The 17,410-nt window shown below is 51.6% G+C and overlaps 1 protein-coding gene across 8 annotated transcripts in view; it reads left to right on the top strand.

Annotated features, from left to right (window-relative positions):
* ADCK1 (aarF domain containing kinase 1) overlaps positions 1–17,410 on the top strand; it is a 164,701-nt gene that overhangs the window by 65,555 nt on the left and 81,736 nt on the right. The gene's annotated exons all lie outside the window — the stretch shown is intronic.

Genomic DNA, 17,410 nt, shown 5'->3' with positions numbered 1-17,410 from the left:
GCCCGGGCACAGTGGTGTGGGTCCTCACTGCCTGTTTGGTCATCATGCTTCTGGGGATTGGGAGGGCTGTGAGTGGCTGTCTGCAGGCTGCTGATCTGTGGGTCAGGCCCAGCCCTGTGCTGTAATTTGAGGGTACCTCAGAGATCTCTACTGAAAAAACTTCCTCTCCACCTCACCTATTTGTGTATTTGAAATTTTCCTCTTTGAAAGAGAATCCTTTGGGTTTTCTAGAGTTTTTCTGAGCCAAATTATCTTCACGTTAAGCCTTGATCAGCTGATGCCTTTCCTGAGATTAGTTTACAACTTTTGATGCCTTCCAAGTTTCCCTAAAATAAAATCCTCAGCAGGGCTTTCAAGGGCCACCCCATTCCCTTTCAGCCTGCCTGTTTGTTCCATAACATAGGAGTGGCAGTGGAGTTAGAGCTCTGGAGCCAGAAGCTTGGACCTTGCACAGATTATTTCTCCTTTTGGCTCCTCACTTTCCTAATCTGCAAAAAGGGGCATAGTACTCACCTCGTAGGGTTACTGTGAGGATTAGAAGAGAGAATGAATATAAAGTGCTTAGTGCAGTACTAACCTGGAGCAAATGCTCAGCAAATGCTAGCTACTGTTATTGTTGGTATTTCCCTATGCTCTGGTCACACTGAGCCACTTACATTGGATTTGCTGTGTACCCTTAGCTCCAGGGCCTGTGCCATGGTCTTCTGTCTGCCTGGAACATCTTTACCCCATTCTGTTCCTGGCAGTAATACCCTGTGTTTCTAGGCCACTCACCCATCTATCCATCCATCTACCAAATGCCAGGCACTGTGCTGGCGTCCCAGCCAAATTGCCGCTCTTCGGTGAAGTCTTCTGTGACCCTCTGCACAACCTTGTTTCCTTCACTCTTGCATCCTGTGGCTTGCTTAGTAGTGTCTAGGTAGTTTTGCTGCAGGTAAAGTCATTAGGGATGAAGACTGTGACGACTCTTTTGCCCTGTTTGTACAGCACCAGAATAGTAGCTGGTATATAGCAGGTGCCAGTGTTTGTTTAATGAAGCAGTGGAGGAATGAGTGATGGCTTTGGCTTCCTTGCCCACTAAGGGCAAGTGGAGACTAGGGCAGAGGTTTCCTAAAGACCCGTTGCTCATTTTCACTGATCTGCATGGAGGTGGCCCAGGCTATCAATCCCTTAATGTAGAACTGGTATCAGGTGTCCAGCCAAAGATGTCCCACTCCTCAGTGGTAGCCTGGTCGGGAGGGGGCTTCATTAACTGCTCTGGGGAGCCTGGATCACACAGGAGGTGAGCATGGAAACCTCTGTCGGCTCCTTTCTTACTGAGGATCATCTACTCCAAAGTGGAGGAGATGGAGGGAAGGGTAAACCTGATTCAGGACTGGAGTCAGGAGCAGGCCACAGGCTGGCAGGAGCTGGGCTAGGATGGATGGACCCCAGGCAGAGGGGAGGGCATTAGCATGGTGTGGGCCTGTGTGTAGCTTTGCTTCTTGCCAAGACTATTGGCCTCCTGCTTCCTATAGCACGAGATTCACCCCCGAATTAAAACTAAATAAATCACTGTAATAACAGTGTGAAGTGCATCATTGCTGGCATGTGGCAGCTCAGTGGGGGCAGATGAAAGGGAGGGAAGGCAGCATGTTAACCCTTGGAGGCTGACTTGTCTGTGCAGAGTTAGAGGGGGAAGACAAGAGCAGGTCAGTGGCTCCCTCTAGGCCAGGGAGGAGCGAGATGAGAACTTTGGAGTGTCAGCAGTTGTGGCAGGCCCATTTAACTGGCCAAAGGATGTTTTGGATTTGGAAGATTTTGCCTGTGTCTTCGGGCATCTTCTCTAGGCCCCCCTGGCCAAGTAGTCCAAGTAGTCCTGTGCATGAGCCTCTGGGTCCAGCCCCACAGGTTGTCTTCAGCCCTCTGAAAAAGGGAGGTGAATATCAAAGTCATGGTTCTGAGGGGGTGTCCCTCACAGCTGGGAAGCTCAGAAACCTCTGGTTTCTTACCCCGGCCCCCAGGGCATACAGTCAAAGTCTTCCCTCCCCCCTTCCTCCTCCTCCGCCCTCCTGGGAAGATGGCATTTGTTCCCCGGTGACATACTTTCTCAGTCTGTGGGTGGAGGGAGGGGAAAGGGGCTGTGTGGGAACAGTGTAGGTGGGTGTGGGGGTGTGAGGGCGGGGGAAAGTCACTCACTTTGCACTTCTCTCCTCCTCCAGCCCCTCCTGTGACACTTCGCAGGGAGCAGCTCTCCCCACAGGAGGATGGTTGAGTGTGCCCCACTAATTCTGGGCTCCACACCTGCACTGGGACCCTCAGTGGAAGGCTCTGTTTTGTGCCTGGTTTCAGGAGTGTGGTTAACGGAAGCCAAGTCTGTCATGCACCACTATCTGCTTTCTTAACCTGAGTCCTTGGATGGGCTCTGAGGTTACCTGGAGCTCAATGACTGCATAACTGCCCCTAAATCTCAGCCTGAAAAGAGGAAAGAGTGGCTAGAGAGAGCTCCAGACTGGTGTGTCCCAGCCTGTGCTGGCTGATTGCATCTCTGCCTCCTGGGGCCCCCTCCCATCAGAAGAGGCCTTGGAGGGCTACTGGTGTCCTCAGGCCAGTTCCTGTTCCAGGCAGATGGAGCTGGCCCTGGGGGGTGTCCCTAGCATGGGGGTGGCAGATGAGAGCAGGGCTGTGGCGTTTCTGGATCCTATGCATTTAGTTCTGGGTCAGTCCAAATCCTCATACATCAGCTAGTGCCATGTGTAGAGATGAGAGCAAGTGATGGTACACTGTCCTGGCATAGGGGTTGGCTTAGGCAGGAGTGTGACTTAGGCTGGGATGGGGCTGGGGGCCACATAGCTGAGGGAGGGGCATGTGAACGACGGATGGGACCTCAGATCTTCTAATTCCCAGGCAAGTTCTTTGTCCCCTATTAACAGAGCTTCTGTTTTCAGAAATCCTTTAGGAAATCATTTTTCTGTGTATCTGTGTGACTATGTCTTGGAAATTTCTCAGCTAGTATTACCGGAAAGAAACCTATTTTTTCCTTTTTATTTTGAATGTTAGGCCTTAATTCTGAAAGACAGGCTCCAGGAAGCAAACAGAAACTCAAACTCTAGGAGGTGAGGTAATTTCTGCTGCCCCCAAATTGATCTGGGTCTGGAGGTGGTAAGGGATTTTCTCAGTCTTGGTCCTGTGATTGCTCTTGGGACTATGGGCCCAGGTGCAGTGCTGACCTTGACCAGCAGATGGCACCTGAGCTTGAGAGTCTGGGAGGGGTGGTGTTGAAGACATGGCCCTGCCCTGCAGAGGGGAGCCCTAACAGGTGGATGAACCTCAGATTCCTTCTGCTTCTGGGCCTGGTCCATGCTGTGGAAGGAGAATGGACTGATACCTCTGCACCTGGAATGGGGCATACCTAGGCCTCAGACCAAGAGGCTGTTGACCAGTCTAGTTCCCAGGAGCTCTTGGCTCTGTGCTGGAGGACCTGGCAGTGTTCTTCACATTGACCCCCCAACCCATCCTTATGCCTCCTTCAGGCTCTCACAGTTTGAAATTCTGTGGTTCAACATCTTTTCTTCATTCTTCCATTCCTTATTTCTGTTGTCCAAACAGCTGGTATTTAGTGAAAAAGACACAGTTGAGGAAGCTGTGGGTTTAGCCAAGAAGGAGTGAGAACTCTTTCTGGCCCCCATAATGTGGGGTCACCATGAGGTACACTCCTCATTTGTAATACCTGGCCATTTTGCAGGAGAGAGAGGTTACGTTTGGGTAGAGGGAGGCTCTTGAAGCAGGCAGCATCTGACCCAAGGCTCTCAAAGAAGGGTGAGCCTGAAGGAGGTGGAGGTCAGAGGAAGGGACTGCTGACTGACGAAGTGGGTGAGCAGGCGCTGGAAAGCACAAGGCATGGCCGGTGGTTGGTGGATAGTCTTGTTGATGGGCATATGGGCTTAGGTTGGTGGACAGTGGAGCTGAGGTTGTGTAGTGGGGGCTGAGGTCACATTATGAAGAACCTTTTTGTTCTTTTCATAAAGGGAGCCTGAGGAGAAGGAGAACTTGGAGAGGAACCTGTGCAAAGAAGGATGGAGTGGGACGAGGTTTTCTTAGTAATACGAGACATGAGGTCATCTTTTACAGGTGGGGGAAGGTGGAGGTAGGGGGGTTTGAGGTGGGTGGAGAAGCTCAGGTAGGAGTTACAGTGGGACCTGGGAAGAGGTGATAGAATTGCCAGCTGCACTGGTACAGTTATCTTTGGTTGTGGACACCCTCTCCCCCAAACACATACAGACAAGTCCAGTCTCGTTGCAGTATATTTCAATAACGGGCCAGTTTTATTTGTTGTTGTGGAATATAGTTGTATCAAATAAGGTTCCTTCTAGCTCTGAAATTCTATGAAAAACTGAAGGAAATGAGATCAGCTGCTAGAGTGGAGCACAGAGTACCTTCGTTAGGGGCAGGGCTAGGACTGTGTTGGGGTGTCGGGGTTTGGTTGTGTACTCTGAGACCTGTATTAGTCTTTTACTCCTCAGCTTCTGTGGGGTGGGGATCTAGACTTTGTTGTAATTTTCCACAGTACCTGGGGATAAGAGCTGTATGTCACAGGTGCGCAGTGTTCTTGGTGAACTGTCTGCCCACTGGGGCTCTGAGAATGCATCAGAGAACCATTGTTCATCAGGTGGGAGACTGCGCACCCCCTTGTTTCATGTGGACCCACAGGTACAGATGGAGGGCGACATTTTGTCTTCTTTCCCTCAAGGTGTAAGCAAGAATTCAGAAAAGAGACAAAGGAGCTCTCCCCCAAGAGCATCAGTAGTTTGTCAGGCTTGGTGGGGGTGGTCCAGAGAAGGCATTCTGGGTGCCAGGACCAGCAGGAGCAAAAGAAGGTGGGAGGTGAGACAGGAGAACACCTGCCCATGGGTGGGGTTCCTGGCGGGGTGATGCAGAGACAAGCAAGGGGCTTTTGTGGAGGTCTCAGGGCCGGGAGAGGGCATAGTGAACGGCAAACTCCGGGATGACCCAGATCATTCCTGTATGCCTGTACACAGGACCTCTGGTGGCCCATGGAGACCTCTGTAGCAACTAGGGAAAGGGACCCACTCTGGGCATCCCTTCCTCTAGGCTGTGGCTGCTCTGCCAGCGTTGGAACTCATTTTTCTATTAGGGTTTGCCAGAGAAATAGAGCCAGTAGGGGTGTAGGGGTGTGTGTGTGTGTGTGTGTGTGTGTGTGTGTGTGTGTGTGTGTGATGAACAGAGATTGACTGATTGATTTTAAAGACTTGACTTGTGCATTTATGGAGACTGACAAGTCAAAATCTTCAGGATGAGCCATTAGGCTGGAGGCCCCGGAAGAGCTGATGCAGTTTGAGCCCCAGGCCATCTGCTGGCAGAATGCTCTCTTGCTTGGGGAGGTCAGTGTTTTATTCAGGTCTTCAACTGATTGGATGAGGCCCACCTACATTATGGTGGGCAATGTGCTTTACTCAAAGTCCAGTGATTTAAATGTAAAACTCATGCAAAAACACCCTTACAGAAACGTCAGAATAATGTTTGACTAAATAGCTGGGTATGTGGCTCAGCCAAGTTGACACATAAAATTAACCCTGAGGGTTCTCCAAATGGCCTGTGGCTGTGACTCCACTTTAGTACCATCAGTCCTACTTTCATAGGACAACTTGAGCTTTACATTGAGCCTTTGAGGTGGGCAGGAACTTTGTGACCTTGGGCATGTTTCTTATCTTCTCTGTCCCTCAGTTTGCTCATCTGTAAAATTGGGGTTTGAGCAGTACTTGCCATATAGGCTTGCAGGGGTAAATGAATTAATGAATGTGGGGCACAAAGAGCATGTCTGGTACAGAGCCAGAGGCCAGCAAATGTTGGCTATTGTTTCTGTGTTATGATGATGCTTTATATGTGCTAGGAACAAAGGTTCTGAGAAACTTTCAATGGTAGAGTTGAGCTTAACCAGGTTTTCTGATACCTAATATGGTTCTGTGTCCCAGATGCTGTTTTGCTGGAAGAATCCCCCTCTCTGCACCTTCCCTACCACTGCTAGACTCTCCCGCAGGCTGCCTTGGGAGTCTGTCCCTGGGCTACTTGAGTGCGCCCCCAATGAGCCCCTCACCCTGGGCGCTGCTGGCAGCTCAGCCAGGCAGTTTTGACTGGCAGTTCCCGAGGTCCATCCGAAGCACCTGCTCTGTGCCCTTGCTCCCCAGGGCTGACCATGGGTGAACGCCTGGAGGTGGAGCCATGGGCACCCAGGGTCATGAGTCAGTGGCTGTATTGTGTGCCGGACTCACCTGGCCCCCTCCTCACTGGCAGGATGGCAGCGGACTCAGCTTCCCTCAGCTTGGAGGAGTTGGGTGTGGGGCATATGCAGGGATGAGCCGCCCTGGGTTGGGCTACACTAGGGAAGTGCTCAGGGCAGAGGGGCCAGAGGAGGCCCTCCCAGTCCCAGGGCTGACTCCACCTCACAGTTCTTTAGTGAATGCTCCTCTGTGCCAGGTATGGTGCCAGTCCCTGGGGGTCCCTGCCTTTTGGAGCTCTTGCCCTTATTCTTGCACACTAGGAGAGGCCTGGCCCCTTTACCACCCCCTAGGCTGCTCCCCCGGCCAGGAGCTGAGGACCACCTTGAGGGCTTCAGCTGTGTTTAGATTCACTTTTTCTTTGTCCTCAGCACAACCTTTGTTCCGGCGTCTGACTGCCTCCCCAGAGAAGGCTCTGGTGTAAGTGTTCTAGGAGTGGAGCTGGTGGCTGCGGGGCTGTGCGGGGAGCACTGCGGGGCCAGGGAGAGAGATTGTTCTCCCTCTCAATTTGACCTCATCCAGCCTTCCTGGCAGCTCTCAATAAAAAATACATTTATATTGAAGACATAATGAATAATAAAAAAAAGACTTTTCCCCCAATAATGCCAAACATTGAAAGGAGATTTTTATCAATTATGAGAGAGATTTTGGCCATAAAATGGTAATTTAAGGAGTGGGAGATGGATGGCGGGAAGCATTAATGTCAGGCGGGACGGATGGTGTGCCATTAGTCACGGGGTGGGGGGACCGCGGTGGCCTGGTGGCGCTGGCTCCTCTCCCCCAGGCGCGCAGGCCCGGTCCCAGCCCCGCAGCCACTGCCACCCCTCAGGCTCTGCACCCTTCCCTCCGGCGAGGCCACCTCCCTGGGGGCTCTGCTCAGACTCTGAGGACCCACAGTCTGTTACTCCAGGGCTGCCACAGCTTGAGCCGTGTCCCTGTCATGGCTGTGGAACAGTGACCCCCAGAGAGCCATGCCAGAGCTGCTCCCACCTTCCTTCCAGCCCCATTGCCTTCTCCAGTCGTCCCAAAGCTGGGCCCTGGCCGCATGGGGTGGGGGCTCACTCCGTAACCTGCACTGCACCCAGCCTGCCCCCTTATTTCTGCTTCTGAACTCGTTGGACTTGCTCATCCTTTAAGCTCCAGGTCTAACAGCGACCACACACATGCACGCACACACCCACACCCTCTCGTTCTCTCTCTCTGTCTCTGTCTCTCTCTCTCTGAAGGCTTGCCAGGTACCTGTTAAGGGCTGCACCAAGTCACTTCTCACTAAAACCCTCTGAGTTCGGTACTGCTAGTACTTACTTTGCAGATGGGAAACAGGCACAGCCAGTGAACGTGTCAGTGCTGCCTGTCTGCTGCAGCTCCCATTTAGTTATTTGCTGCGTTAAGGTTGGTTGCTTCTCCATCTTGGATCTCTCAGGGGGCTGAGTGTGGGTTCTGCCCACAGCAAGTGTTAGTAGATGTGGCTGAGTTGAACTGCAGGCTTATTCCCTTGAAGCCGTCACTGACCTCCCTGGCCAGGCTGGGCTGTGGCTCCAGAGCACTTGGTTTGACCACTGTGGTCCTCTCACTTAAGCCTTGTCATCTCAATGGTGAGGTTATGTTCTTGGGTTGGCTGGTCTCCTCCCACTCATCTTAGGGTTTCCTCAGAGCACTGCCCAGTGCCTGACATGCAAAAGGTGCCCCAAAATAGCGTGTTACATGATCAGACACACTCCCTCCAATGCATGACATCATGACATGGTGTCATGGGGCCTAGAGTCCTCAGGGGGGCCAGCTCTGCCCCTGCCTATGTAGGGCTGTGTGAGGGTGTGTCTGGGGCTATCCAAACTGTGGGCTGAGGGCAAGGGCATGGTCTGGCTTCTAGAAGGGGCAAAAGGATCATTTCTGATCCTGTATGGCGTTAAGGTTAATAAAATAAGCTTTGGAGTTAGAGAGCCTTGCAGAAATCCCAAATGCTACCATATTTTAACTGTATGATTAACTCTTCCTGAGACTTAGTTTCCTCATCTATAAACAGGGATGATGCTAGAACCTTTGCATTAGGAGGGCTGTGGCAAGGATTGAAAGGTACAACCCATATAGAATGCAGTGCCTGGCATGTAGGAAATCCTGGTAGCTGTTAGCTGTGCTTGTCATGTGCACATGTGCTTGTCGTAAGTGTTGGGTCCATGCAATCGACCTCCAAATAACCGGGAGATGCGTGGATGCAAAAGCAAGAGCGTTTATTGGGTGGCCAGCATGCTGGGGTCTCACACTCGCAGGTGGAGACCCCAAAGTACAAGTTCATTCTTCTTTTATACACAGGAATGGGGTTGTGCACAGAGCGGGCCATGCGCAGAGCGGGTCGTGCGCAGAGCAGAATGGGCCATGTGCAGAGCGGTCCATGTGCAGACTGGGCCATGTGCAGAGTGGACCGTGCACAGACTGGGCCATGCGCAGAGTGGGCCGTGCGCAGACCGGACCATGTGCAGAGCAGAATGGGCCCTGTGCGCAGACCAGGCCCAGATATGACCTGACCCTCATCACAACCAACCCCCTCACCAACCACCTGGACCAGTTCCCTCCAGGTGGAGCGACACTCCCAACTGCTGGGTGGGCGAGCCGTCCACCTTGCACTGGCCGGGAGCATCTGGCCAGCCCTGGCAACTGTGTTGGCCAAATCCCTGCAATTCCTGCAACCTCCCCCCGATGTGACCCGTCTCTCACAAAATAAAGTCACCTACAAAATGGAACAGCATTAGTCAGGACTCTTCAGTAAGGATGGAATGAAGTAGTAAGACCAGAACACTCACATTATAGCCAGCACCTCACCTGGTTTGCCTGGGGTTTGACAAACACTGGCTCTTCTTGTTCCCCTTAATCATTGTTCAGTGGTAAGTGCTTTAGGCAGAAGTTATCCAACAGAATCACTCACTCAGGCTATAAGGGCTTAGAAATTCTCTCTTTCAATCCGTGTGTTTCAGGTGAGGAAACAGAAGGGAAGTCACGGTCCCAGAGTGGCACAACTGGGTGGTGGCAGAAGCAGGATTAGAACTCAGGTCTCCTGACTCTCGGTCCAGTGCCTGTCCTCCTGGATGGTTCTACTCGGGGCTGGAAGCTTAGTGCCTGGAGTGAGAGGGCCAGCACTCAGGGAGAGGCTGGTCTTGCTGTCCCAGAACCCCAGAAGGCCTCAAGGAGCTTTCACCCTGCTTGGACCTTGTAGTACCCTGTGAACTTAGAGGAAGCCATATTTTCCTAAATTCTTCCATCATTGGTGATAGGATTCTAGAGTGTTCTTTGTGTCTAGTCTTTGGCCGGCCTTCCCACTTACCAGTGGTTTTGGGTGATTATACCCATGCCATTACCAGTTCATCTTCAATCCACAGACATGCTTGGGTACTTCCCCCGCTTTGGGATCTAACCCTCTGCTCAGCTGCTGTGTTTGGGCTGTTCTGTGGGGAAAGGGCTTTGGCTCATGGTGGCCCCATTCATTGACTCGGGAAGCTTGGGCCCACTGCTTGCTGTTTTGCTCACTCAGAAAACACAGATTTGTTGAGCAGCTGATATGTTCTTACCTCTGTGCCAATGCCTGGGGATATAGAAAATGTCAAAGCCACAGTCCTCCCTCCCTCCCAAAGCCAGGCAGACGGAACAACACAGAGAGGGACTAATTAGAGAGCAACTAAGTACTCAGCTGTGGGGCTGAGGCAGGAAAAGTTTAGGGGAAGTTCAGAAGGTTCTGGAGGAGGTGGGTCTTGAGCTGGCCTTTGGAAGATGAGTAAGATTTAAGGAGCAAAAGTATGGGGACATTTGAGGCTGGGTGTGGGGTGGTGAGTGCTGAGCACAGCTCATTTGGTGCCAGAGAGCAGGCCGGAGGGGCTGGAATGGCAGGGCACTTTGGTTGGGGGTATATGAGTTTCCTAGGGCTGTTGAAACAGAGCACCACAATCAGTGGCTTAAATAACAGAAATCTATTGCCTTGCGGTGCTGATGGCTGGAAGTCCAAGATCCAGGTGTCGGCAGAGTTGGGTCATCTGAGGTCTGTGAGAGAGAGAGTGTCCCAGGCCTCTCTCCTGGCTCCTGAGGGTTGCTGGCAGTCTTTGGTGTTCTTGGCTTGTAGAAGCATCACCCAGATCTCTCCTGAAGATGCTTACCTGGCATTCTCCCTGTGTACATGTCTGTCTCTGTGTCTGAATTTATCCTTTTCATAAAGAGATGGCCATATTAGAGTAGGGGCCCGACTTATGCCAGTATGACCTCATCTTGACTAATTACATCTGCAATGACCTTATTTCCAAATAAGGTCACATCCTGGAGGTTAGGTACTGGAGGTTAAGGCTTAAACATATGAATATTTGGAGGACATGGAAGGACATGGAGACAGGAGGATTTGTGGTTGTGAGGATCAGAACCCCAATGTGAATGAGCTGAAACGAAAAGGCAGATGTGCTGTGTCATGTAACCTCAGTCTGGGGAGGGTTGGGGTGGAGCTGTGCCCTAGGGGTGCTTTCAGGGCTCTTCCCTCTGTCCCTCAGCTTCTTCCTGCAGGTCAGCTTATTCTCAGCTGGTTCCTTCCAGAACCAGCAGCATCGGCAGCTCTCAGCCCCACTTCTTCCCAGCATTGCCCCTAGGAGGGTCTCCCGCCAGTTTTATTTTATTAAATTCTGGAACAGGACTCTGACAGCCTAAGTCAGACTGTGGGTTGAACAGTGTCTCCATGCCTCCCCACTCCACCCCAACTCCCCAGGCCAAATTCATATCTGTCTGGAACCTGAGAATGTGAAATAAGGTTTTTGCAGCAGATATAATTAGGTAATTTAAGATGAGTTTGTACTGGATTGGTCCTTATAAGAAGGCCATGTGCTGAGGAAGGCATAGGTTTGGGTGATTTGGCTACAGACCAAGGAACTTCTAATGACTGCTGGCAGCTACCAGGAGTCAGGCAGAGGCAAGGAGCATTCTCCCCTAGAGCCTTCAGAGGGGACATGGGCCTGCCAACACCTTGATTTCAGACATCTAGCCTCCAGAACAGCAAGAAAATAAATTCTGTTGTTTTAAGCCACCCAGTTAGTAGTAATTTGTTATGGTAGCCTCATGCACACAAATACAGATGTTCATTCTCAGACCAGTCACTGTGTTCAGAGGAGTTGGGGTCTGTATGATGTCCTCCATGTCATTAAACCAGAGTTGGGGTGGGGCAGCAAGGCAGAAAAAGGCATAAAGAGGGGTAAGGCAACAATACTGCAGATATTCATGTCAGTGGATAAATATGTTACAGTTTCTGTTTATTTGGTACAAAAAAAGTGTACATATTGGCTGGATGTTTTACAGATGTTTTTTCTAACACTTACAATAATTCTGCAAGGTTGGTAGAGTTTGCCATTCCAGTTTTGCAAAGGAAGAAGCAGAGTCCCTGAGAAGTTAAGTAATAGCCACAGTCACATAGCTACAAGCAGCACAGGCTTTCAACTCTGTTGCCTAAGTGCCTGCCCCTCCCACTGTGCAGCTGCTGGTTTCTAGAGGGCACTAGTGTGGGCCCAGGCATCGGGTGGTGATGTTCACATCAGCTAATAGTGTGTGTGCGCCAACCCCCATGGCTGGTGCACAGGGACATTTCAGGCAGAGGCAGCCAACAGTGCAGGATGGATGGAGGGGCCCATGGCAGGAGCTGAGCCGGGAGGCTCTGCCCACCATCTGTGCCGGGTAAAGGTGAACTCTCTCTTTGGAGCCTTTTTGCGCTGTGTTCTGGAGGAGTTAGGTGGCCACAAGCCCAGAAAAAAAATGTCACAGTTAGTGCTCTTGAAGGAGCTGATCCCACTGCAGAGGGGCCGCAGTGCCTCATCTTCTTGAATGGAACTCGAGGCCTTCCCTCCCCTCCCCAGGGAAGGGCGATGGGTCTCCCTTTGCAGGCTGCCCAAGGCTGGGGTTGGTGGCATGGGTGGGGGTGAGTGATTGCCCTGGTTTCAGATGCCTTCTCCCTGGTTTTGGGTGAGCCAGAGGGTTACCTTTCCTGGTGACGGCTGAGGTCCAAGCAGTGACTTAGAGGAGTCAGTGAACCTAATTGCCAACGTAAGCTGCGTGCTCATCTGTGAGAGGTGCTCATCCGTGTCAGGCGCTCCCAGGAGACCCCAAGAAAAGTATCGCATTGAGAGTGGTTTGTGGGAACCTCAGGTGCTGCCTGGAGGGAAGTGGGAACGTGGTTCTGGTTCGAGTAGGCAGCTAGTGACTATGTTCTTAGGCCAGCTGCCACAGTGGGAAGACTGGGAGATGGTGCCAAACTCTAGCCTTACAATCATCCCAGCCATGGGCTAAGGGAGCAGGTAGGGTGTTGGTCCTTCATGGGGGATGGTTGCTCCCAAGAAGTGTGAATTCCTGTGGCCATGAAGAAAGAGCCCCCGGGCACCGAGGGAGGTGCTGAGATCGGAAGCGGGAGCAGGAGGAAAGAGCTGAAGGGATCAGGCGGGCTCTGGGCATGCTTTGCAGGCATCATCTGTGGTCCTCGCAGCTGCCCTTAAGGGAAGTACTACCATTCGCATTTTACAGAGGAATGGGCCAAGGCCAGGGAGGCTGAGCCATGGGCCTGAGGTCACACAGAGAGTAAGGCCAAGTCAGCAGCAAGAGCCAGGGCTGCCTCCAGAGCCCAGGCGCCTAAGCCCTCCATCCTGCCGCTGTCTGGAGGGTCCCTGGGTGCTTCAGATTTACTTCCCAGAAGTTTATGGCTTCTCCCAGCAGTCCCGAGAGGGAGGTGGGACTGGAAGATGGGGAACCCCAACAGGGCAGGGACTGAACGTTTATTAAGGTTTTTATTCTTCCCTCGCATGTGTTAGATGTTTTCAAACACAAGGTCTCATTTTAGTCCTCACTGCAGCTCAGTGAGGTGGGTAACCTTTCCTCACCTCTGGAAAAGGTGCCACCCCTTGGTACTTGCTGGCCAGGGGCTGGTGATAGGGCTGAGAAGTGGCATGCTGTCCCCAGTACTTTCTTAGAGCCAGGCCTCCTCCAGGGAGGAGCCTCTTCTCCTGCTGCCCCCAGAGCACATCTCCCGACTTGCCATCTACTTGATGCTGCTCCTTGGCAGCAGAGGCAGGCAAGCCCTCCATGTCTGGCTGATTTATGTTCATCGTTGAAACAATAATGTTTAATCTGGAAAGGGCTAATCAATTTTTTATGCTGATTATGAATAGGCCAGCTGTGCCTGCTTCTTTATTCATGGAGCAGGAACAAGCCCCTGTCCCAGGCCAGGCTCCCTGGGTGGTTTCTGCCCTGGGGGTCCCTGCTTCTAGGGGAGTCCCTCAGGGGCCTTGCCTGTGTCACTTTGGAAGTGACTCCTTGGGTGTGTGTGCATGTGTGTGTGCCTGTGTTTGTCACCAGGACTCCAGGTGGAGAACCAGATTTGAGTGTGTATGTGTGCACACATGTGTGTAGAGGGTGGCAGGATGAAAGGTGGGAGTTACTGGGTCAGAGAATTAGGAAGGCTGTTAAGGGTCTAGTACTCCAACACCCTTCTTTTACAAGTGAGGAATGATGATCCAGAAAAGGTGAAGTAACTTCCCTAAGGTCACATGGCTAGTTGGTGGCAGAGGTGGGACTGAACCCCAGCCCTCGCTCAGAGGGCAGAACTTCTTCCGCAGAAGTACAGACGAGGCGAGAGAGTCAGCAGAAGGTACCACGGGACTCTTCTACTTGAGTTACCGACTCATCACACATATTTGCTGCCTCTGAGGAGCTGATATTTTAGGAACAGACCTAATAAGAGGCCCATCTGAGATGAAAGTTACCTGAGGTCTGGGCTACAGATTTCAGGAGCTCTTGGAACCCACAGTAGGGTCACAGAGAGGGGGACTTAGGGCCTTCTTGGGTGTGGAACCTGAGCAGGGGTGGAGTGCTGTCTAGAGGAGAATGAGCAGAAAGGTCTGGAGAGGGCCTCTGGGGTGGGTGGAGAGGCCTGAGCTCACGAGTGGAGGCGGGGCTAAGGTGGTGGCTGTGGTGGGTGTTGCCCAGCTGGATGTCTGGATGTTGAGGGAGACCAGGGGACCTGTCCAGGTGGGGCAGGTGCTGACTTGGACTGCTTGGCTGTCCCCCAGGCAGGGCTCTTGTGTGTTTGGACCCTCCGCAGCCTTTCTCCCTCCTGGAACTTCAGTCTTTTGTCTGTTCATTTATTGGCTCTGCAGATGTTTATTGAAGCTTTTGTGGTACACACCTCAGGGGTTATGTGGGTGAATAACTTGCCATAGTGATGCTGGTTGTCCTGGTGAGAGGTGGTGGTGGCTTGGACAAGGACTGGATGGTTACATTTTGGAGACTGAATCAACAGGATTCAAGGATGAACTCAGTGGGGGGGAGTGGAGGGGCTGGGAGATGCCACAGTGGGCTCCCAGGGCTCTGGCAGGGACAGTGGGGACCTCAGAACTGACCACAGCACTGGAGGGGACCGTGTCCTAGCAGGTCATCCTGTTAGCAGTTTGGGGAAGGATTTTTCTACAGGACTTGGATTTGCAAGTGACCCCTTCTCTCCTTACAGGCAGTAGTCAGAGGAGGCTGGCGAGCCCATGGGGGACCAGGCAATTTGAGGTTCAGCATTGGGAGGCTGGGATCCAGCATTGGGTTCCTGGTTTCCAGATATTTTTCTAAAAAGTCACCAGCACTCTGATCTAATGAGAGCTGTAGGAATATGTGTGTGTGTGAATGTGCACAAGTGTGTGTTGTGTCCCTGTAACCTGGTTTGTAGAGGAGAAGCTGTTACTTCAACAGCTGGAGTGACTCCTGCAAATTGGCTATGTTATCATCACTGTAATGAGAAATCTCTCATTGGCCCCCACCTTGGGGGGTGAGCTGATGACTGGTGGCTCCTGTGAGATTTAAGAGGAAACTGGGCATGTTGGGAAGACGAAGAGAAGATGTCATTTCAGGCAAGCAAGTCTTAGGATTTGACCTGGGGGCTGGGAAGGTACAACATGTGAGAGGCAGCCAGGGCAGCAGAGGACTCCTTGCCCTGTGCCGGGAGCAGGACTGGTTCTAGGTGTTGTCACTTGGCTGGCACTGCAGAACCAGAAGCCATCATGTGCCATGCCTTGAGGCTCACACTTGACCTGTGTTCCCCACATTGCCAGTGCAGCCTGGTGTTGCATTCCCCAGCTTTCTAGTCCCCCACTGCTCTGAAAAAATACAGTAAAAGAATAAAAATGGATGTATACTGAGAGTGTAACATGAATGTGCTACATTAGAGGTCAGTAAACTTTTTCTGTAAAGGGCCTGTACTTAGGTTTTCCCATTACTGCTACAACAAATTGCCGTAAATTTAGTGGCTTTAAACAATATACATTTATTATCACAAATTTACTATTTTACTGTTCTATGGGTCTGAAGTCCTAAAATTCAGGTGGTGGCCAGGCTGCATTCTTCCTGGACGTTCTAGGGAAACCGTCTTCCCTTGCCTTCTCCAGCTCCTGGAGGCTGCCTGCATTCCTTGGCTTGTGGCCCTCCCTCCATCCTCACGGCCAGCAGTAGCCCCTTTAAATCTGTCTCTCTCGTTCTTTCAGCTCTGCTTCCTTTGTTATATCTGTGCTCTGGCTCTGACCTTCCTGCCTCCCTTTCATAAGGGACTCTTGTGATTACGCTGGGCCTACATGATAATGCAGGATACTCTGTCCATATCAAGAGCCTTAATTTAATCACACCTTTGGGGACTAGGATATGGACATCTTTGGGGGGCCATTTTGCTGCCTGTCATAATCTGGAAAACTTCTTACTGGGTGAAACATACTCAGGTATACTAGAAAGTGCAAGGGCTTTGGTACCTGGACTCTTGTTTGGGCTCTGAGGCGTTGGAACTTGGCTTAGGCCCATTTGCTGTGTGACATTTTGTCATGTCTGAGAGGCTAAGGAAGTCTGTCCTGACAGCAAATGCAAGGATGTTTGTTGTTTATTTTCCCTTTTCCTGTATTTTTTAGGGTAGGAACAGCTGAAGGTTGTTGGGAAAGGCCTTTGGGGTTTTGTGAGGGTGAGCCTCCTGGGCCTCACCAGAAATGACTGTGAGCCTCTGTGCCCAGGCTTTCTTCCCAGGCCTGAGCTGTGGGTGAGGACCCTTCCCCAGGCAGAGACCCGGGGAGCCCATGTCAGCCTGGCCTCCAGCTTGGGAACTGCTGGTCCTCTTTCTGCCTCTCTCCCATCACCTTATCCCCCTTACGTGTGGTTCACACAAGCTCTTTGCTCTGCCTGGAAGGACCCTCACTCCTTTCTTCCACTGTAAACTGGCTTCTCATCCTTCAGATCTCAGTGCTTGGTCACCTCATCAGAGAAGACGTCCCTGACAGGGTTAATCCTCTGAACCCAGGCTATTAGACTTAGGGTACCAGCTGCCGCTCCCTTCATAGCACTTGTCAGAGCTGGCCTGTTTCTCCCCACTGGACTTCAAGGTCCGGGAGGTGGTGGCTCCAGTTTGGACTTGCTCCCTGTTGAGTTACTGGTGACTAGCATAGTGCCCTGTGTATGTTAGTCACTCAGTAAATATCTGATGGGTAAATAAATGAGTGACCATTAGCAAATATGTTCCTCTCTATCAAATGGGGGCAATTAGATCTCCTCTGTCTAATCTCGAAAGGAGGTTGAATATTAAAGAAGAGCACTTTTGAGGCAACAGCACTGTGCAAACTTTAGGAATCACCCATGAGGTTGAACATTCCGTCCCGAGAGAACAAAGATATTCTGACATCCCTTATACCAAATCAAGCTCAAGTTCAAGGCAGAGGTGGTGAGTCCTCACATGGGCAGGCTTGCAGGGCAGGTGGATCTCAGCCTGCCCAGTTCATGGGTCTGAGCTCTTGGTACACCACCTGTTTCTCAGCTCTGTGATGGGGAGTGAATGCTTGTCCCCTGGGCACTCTGTGGCTTTAAGGATGGCTCATTGCTTCTGTACTCAGAGCACCCAGAGATACCTACTGGGCGCTGCCTGTGGGGGTCCCCAGCTTTATGCTGTACTGTCTAGGATCTCTGGTCTCTTCGATCCCAGAGATCTCTGTCACAGGCAGAGACATAGACATGTCACCCTGTGAGGCTGTACAAGTTATTAAGATGGGGAATGTTGAAAGATCAGATTTATCACAGCCAACAGTGGATTATGAAGAATAATTTATCAAATGTCAGCGCCTATA

Source organism: Manis pentadactyla, chromosome 11 (genome assembly GCF_030020395.1).
Source record: "Manis pentadactyla isolate mManPen7 chromosome 11, mManPen7.hap1, whole genome shotgun sequence".
In the NCBI taxonomy this organism is placed as follows: Eukaryota; Metazoa; Chordata; class Mammalia; order Pholidota; family Manidae; genus Manis; species Manis pentadactyla.
Note: the sequence above shows the minus strand (reverse complement) of the source record. Positions and strands in the feature narration are given on the sequence as shown.